The sequence below is a fragment of the Apaloderma vittatum genome, unplaced genomic scaffold (assembly GCF_000703405.1).
Source record: "Apaloderma vittatum isolate BGI_N311 unplaced genomic scaffold, ASM70340v1 scaffold3113, whole genome shotgun sequence".
Classification (NCBI taxonomy): domain Eukaryota; kingdom Metazoa; phylum Chordata; class Aves; order Trogoniformes; family Trogonidae; genus Apaloderma; species Apaloderma vittatum.
Window position 1 is genome coordinate 6,004 of NW_009707309.1, and position 6,003 is coordinate 12,006.

Below are 6,003 nucleotides of genomic sequence, written 5' to 3' on the forward strand. Positions count from 1 at the left end.
CTCTGGGTTGTTTGTGGGTTGTTGTTTCTTCCCCTAGGAAATAATACAGTTTTTTCAGAGATGACTGGCAGGGATAGGGCCATCCCAGCACAGGACTCCTGTCCCGAAACCCATCTTTACCTCCTCATTGAGGGTGTTGCCTGGACTTTGCCTTGCAGTTTACATCTGGATTCCCTTTGCTCTCACTGTGGATTTATTGAAAGACCTATCATGGGTCTTCCAGCCTGAGCCTTGGCAAATTGTTAGCCCTCTCCTTGATCTGTTGCCTGTGTTCATAGCGAGAATACAGCTTGTGTGGCGCGAGGAGTGTCTGTCTGCATTGCCCCTGCAAGCGGTGGTGCTCCTTTTTCCCCTGGTTTCCCACCCTTGCATCCGCAGAGCAGCGAGCACGTTGTCACTGTTTAGTTAACACGATATATGTGAGTTACATTAGCAAGACATGATGTCTTTTGGAGCAATTCAAGCTCAACTCCTCCCTGAGGAGAAAATATAGTTATGGAGGTTGGCAGAGGCTCTGTTTTAAGCAAGCGCTGCAGGAGGGCGGCTTGGTAAACGTTCGGCCTCCCTGTCAGGGATCTCTCCCGGTCTCCTCTGCAATCCAGCGTGAGCAGGGATTTACAGGGATACAATTTATAAGGCTCTCAGGTAGAAGGGAAAGGAGGTGTCTTGGTTTGATTGGTGTCGCCTGCTGGGTAGCTAAACCCTGGAAAGATTAAGGATGGGATCTGGGGAAAAATAGCCATGCTGGGAGAGTGGGAGTGGAGGAGAATAAGTGCTGATTTGGGTTTGCTGTTAGGCAAATCTTGTGGGTTTATTGTTACGTTACACAAAGGAGGGGCTGGGGGAGTAATTCACACTTATGCCTGTCCCAGTGGGTTTCCTTTGTGACTCCTTTCCCTGGGCAAACAGGGACAGGCAAGAAGGTGCACGGCTCAACCGCTGCCTTAAAGCACTCAAAAAGTTTTTCTCAAACCCCTCCACTCCTTCAAGGCTGCTTCAATCCAGGTTTGTGAGCGGGATGATCCCGGCTGCTCGTTTTCCCCTCTGGCCAGTGCGGGATGTGACATCCCATGGGCAGGCAGAGCCCCCTGAGATAAAGCCAGGCATAATATGTGTGCAATTAATATTAGTCAGTTCCAGCTTACTTATTCTGCTTTGCAACCATTTAGCATTACTGTCTTCTCAAGAGTTATTCCTGAGTCTCGTGGTAGCTCGTGGGAGCAGATTCAGCCCACAGAAAGTGGGGTTTTCTTGGTTGCACAGATTTTCCCTTGTGTTTCTGGCATCGCATCTTTGTTTTTGTTATATTTTTAAGTTTTAAATAAAACAACACAGCTTATAGAAAACTGTGATACCAGATTCTGAGAAAGCAAGCACCGATCTTACTTGCTTGCTGGATACCTTTGTAAATATTATGTTATGTTATATTATGTTGAATGTTAGGATTGGCAGACAAAGGGTTGGTCTTTAAAATAGTGTCTGACTGATTGGTAGTAAATGTAAAGCATGAATATTGCTGGGATGTTCCTGTTGACTGCAGAGGATTAGAGTTGCCCAGCATCAAAAATGTGTGACACTGGCACACGGTTACTATAGCCAGTGCTTGGGTTTTGCTGGAAAAGAGAAGATTGCAAAATATGAATACATATAAAAACATCCACAGGAACCTGAAAGGACAAAGTGCTTTGTTTGGCACAAATGCTGACACCTCCATGTAGCACAGTCTTGCGCAATTCTGTGATAATTCTCATTAGACCATCCAGAAGCAGAACTGAAGCATCCTGTGCTCGCAGCAGAAATTCCTGAGCTCGTGTGTGCTGCTGGGTCTCTCTGCTGTCAAGCCCGGAGCTGTGGCAGCCAGGTTGTGGGGTGTTTTATTAAACAGACCCAGGGGTTGAGACAGCAGTGGGTGTATTCCCCATTCCCAGAGGAGACCCGTGCTCTGCTTTATCTCACGAGAGACTTCTCCTGCAGGCAGAGCTGCTTTGCAAGTCGGGTGCCTGCATTTTGATGGGCTCTGCAAACTGGGCACAGGGTGGTGAAGCTGCTCACCTTTGCAGGTCTGGGTTTAGTGAGACTTAAACGTAGCTGTTTAGCAGATTTCTATATTGAGGCAGGCTGTTAATGAAGTAGCTGTTGTGGTACTACAGCATCAGTGTGGCCACGGTGATGGCTAGAGAGCTCAGAGAAACAGCAGAGATTCCCTGAAAGGTTTTGCTACTTTGGTTCTGGCCTCACAGGTCACCACAACCACAAAGTTCTGGGACATAAAATGTTATTTAACAGTACAAAATACCTACTTCCCAACGAGTTCCAGCAAACCTGTTCAAGTGGAGTGAGTTCACAGTGCAAATGAAGAAAGGTGCAATTCAGCTGGGATTTCCAAGCGTTGAGTGGGGCAGCGCTGGCCTGAGACTCTCCTCCTGCTTTCTGGGGTGGGTGGAGGTGCTTCTGTATGCACATTCCTCGGGGGTTACATGACCTGAGCCCCCTCCAGAGGCTGCAGGAATCCCATCCCATCCCGTCCCCTGGCAAGCGCAGCTGCTGTTGGTACCCTGGCCAATCCTCCTCTCAGCAAGACCAGGGAAGGGCTCAAACGCTCAGGAGTCTTTCAGAGTGCTTGGATTTCAAAGAGCAGATACTTGGCATTTTCTAGCCCTTTGAGGCGCTGCAAGCCAGGCATCATTTAAGCAAGGAAGGCAGAAACGGCTCCCTGCTCGGGAAGGTGCAGGCGCTGATCTGCTGCAAATGTGCAGAGCCTGAAACACGGAGCATCAAACACCGGCAGGAGCTGCCCCCCGCCTCAGTTTCCCGTGCTGTTCAGTGCTGGTGGTGGCATCACTTTGGCTCCTGGGGATGGTGAAAAGATGGGAGAGCGAGCATGTGGGAGCGCAAGCCCCTGCATCGCTCTCAAGGGCCTTTCCAGGATCAAGGAGTCGTTTCAAAGGCAGCGGTTGCGCCGTGCTGATGCTGACGCTGGGCAAAAAGATCCATCACGTGTGTTTTGATTTCTGAAAGATGCTGTCCCTGGGAACAGTCGATATTTCAAACATTTGATCCCAGCAGCTCTGCTAAGCCTACATGGTTTTGAGTACAGCAATTTGTGTGAGGGTTTTTCTCAGTTTTTCTATTCGCCTAATGATGGTTTTCAGCTGAGCCGTATGAATTACTTTATCTTTTCCGCTGTTTTGCTTATGATTTTGGGTTTGTGCTTTTTTGTTTTTTACCTCTGAGTTAGATCTTTCCCTCTCTCATCTTGCAGGAAAAGCTGTAACAGAATTAAGGTGAGGAAAAAAGGAAAATTTAACGGAACCAGTTCAGTGTATGTCGCCAAGAATCTGAAAATTACCCTCTCAGACGGTCTGTATTAATTCCTCTGATGCAGCAATGATAAATCCTTATTAAAAAGGATAACATAAGGAGATTTTACTGCCTGTAGGAAAACTCCTGGTCAGAAGCAATGAGGAAGCCCATCGTTCGCTTGCTCTTGATCAGAGCGGTTTGCAGCCCTGAGAGCACCACAGACAGTAATTTAAATGAAGCAGGTTTTGGCCTCTGACCATGTCAAGAGGCGTGAAGATGCGTCTCGCTCGCCGTGCTGACGAGGGAGGGGGCTATGGGGGCTCCATCCCACCCCACCTGCAAACACAACTTGTGCTAGCAGCAGCCTCGCGTGTCAGTCTGTAACATTTACGTGTTATTTCCAGAATCACTGAGCTCTCTCTCTCCCCTCTGCACTTCTTTATTCATGCACCATCCTGCCTTGCTGGGCTGGAGTGGGAAAAACACTCTGCTTGCTTCTCGTTACATGGGCTGAACCTGAGCCTTTGCCAGAGCGATGTAAAGCTGTAGCTATGGAAACTCTGTACCCTTTTTTATGATTTTTTTTTTTTCAACGCAGCGACATATATCTCTTTGGAGATCCCAGGTGGGGTTACTGGTGCCTGCGTGGTTATTCAGGCAGTCCCGAGGGCTTTTCTTGGGACATGTTGGGTGGTTGCAGCCAGCACCCGGGGAGTCACCCGATGTCACGCAGGAGCAGCAGGAGCTGACAGCACAGAGCCAGGTCACAGTGCAGGGAGCCACAAGCGCAGAGGATCAGGGACTGCTGAGGAATGAATGTTGTGTGGAGAGCTGGAGCCACTGTGTGACAATGGGATTCTGAGGGGGACAATGTGGGGCTGCTGGAGGTGACATCGGCCATCAGTTACCCACTCGGAGCTGGGAGGGGTAAGGACAGAGGGATAGAGGGGTAAGAATAGAGGTCCCTCTCCTGCCCATTACTGCAGATGGATGGAGGGTAGTCCCTGGAGCTCGCAGGTTGCTGTATTTAACGAGCACCAAGGAGATAGTTCTCTGTGCTGCCTCCACCCCAGCCAGGGTCCGTGATTCCTGAGCAAATGAGAGTGAGTTGTGCAGCTCACAAAGACTTTAATCTGCTGAGGATCTTCCCGTCTCGTAGGGCTGTGTTCATAGCTCTTGGAAATGCAAAGCTGTTGGATTTGCTGCTTACTGGAAACATACACCATACGTGTCCATCCTTCCCAGATGCTGATCAATGGCTCGTCTGTGTCTCAGGACATCCGCAGGGGTCACTGCCTCAGGTGTGGGGATTCACCCTTCTCCAGTGCCTGTGCATGAGGTGGAAGGAGAGTGGAGCTGATCCCAGCTCGCTGCTTACACAGTACCTGGCCTGGGGGGAAGCCACCTCAGTCTGGAAATGGGCTGAGATTTGATAGATTTCAAGCAGCCTAACTTCAAAAGTAGAGCCTTAACCAGCCCAGAGATGTCTGTAAAATGGGTACTGGCATAGCAATGCTTTCCCTCTCGGGCATAGTACTGCTTCTTCATTTGCTGGAGCCAGAGAGGAGCTGAGGCCAGAGGCCCTGGGCTGGACCAGGGCTTTAGCTCAGATGTTTCACATAGGCTGAATGGTGCTGGCTGCCTCAGCCGCTGCTCCCCTCTGCGCCATGCAGGAGTCTGCGTGGCTTTGTGGCTGCCCGAGGCAAAAGCTAAAAGGTAGAAACACAAGCTTTGAAGCATGCAGGATTTCTAACAGCGCGGGGCTGAATCCCAGCAGGGCTGACTCAGTCCGTCTCCCCCAGGCCAGCTGCTGCAATGTCTGCCCTAAGAATGAAGCTCTGTGCAGACACCGCTGAACGGCCAGAGCCCCCCCCAGCCACTGCTTGGAGGGCCATCACGAGAGCTGCTGCTTCTCGTGCTTTGCAGGGCCATCAAACTGTCCCCCTGCACGGTGTCACTGGCCTGGGAGAGCCTTGTCCTCAGGGCCATCGTGATGGCAGTGCCCGAACTGTCCCAGCTGCTGTGTCGCTGCCCCTGGGGCCAGGAGGCAGCTCCAGCTTCCAACCAGGGTTGTAATCAGCCAAGAGCTCAGCCAGAGGCTCTGCGAGAGTCTCTCCGCACCCACATGGCCCAGCAGTCCCATCTGAGCGATGAAACCCCGCTGGCACTGGCCAGTAGATGGGACAGTGGGAAAGCTGGTGCAAGCTATTGGTGAAAGGCACTGGGCCCCACGGGGCTCCAGCAGATGGTTTTTAGCCTGAAGAGTTTTCAAAATCCAGGTGACTGGAGCAATTCTGGAAAAGGTTGTTCCTTCAGAAGGACAGACTCCCTTTACCCCACCTTTGGTGCCTCATTTCAGCAGCTTTTTCTGACAATTATGGCTTTTTCATCTTCCTGCCAGCACTCCAGCAGACTGTGCCTTACCTGAGGGGAGAGGCTGCAGTGAGCTCTCCTGTGAGATGCTGATGGAGAGGGAGCAGTGTCTGCTCAGGGAATTGAGGCAGGAAAAAGTACTGATCAGAAGTCAGGCTTACTCTTAGTTCTTGGTAAGCTAACCCAAGCTTTTCAGGTTGGCCAAGGAACATTTGCAGCCTGCAAAACTGTCCTGCTGGGAGAAGTCTCTGGGGTGGGTGGGTGCTCCCCACCGTCTGACTTATTTCCCACTCAGCAGTGATTGCAGTAGCTTATCACAATCTGCTA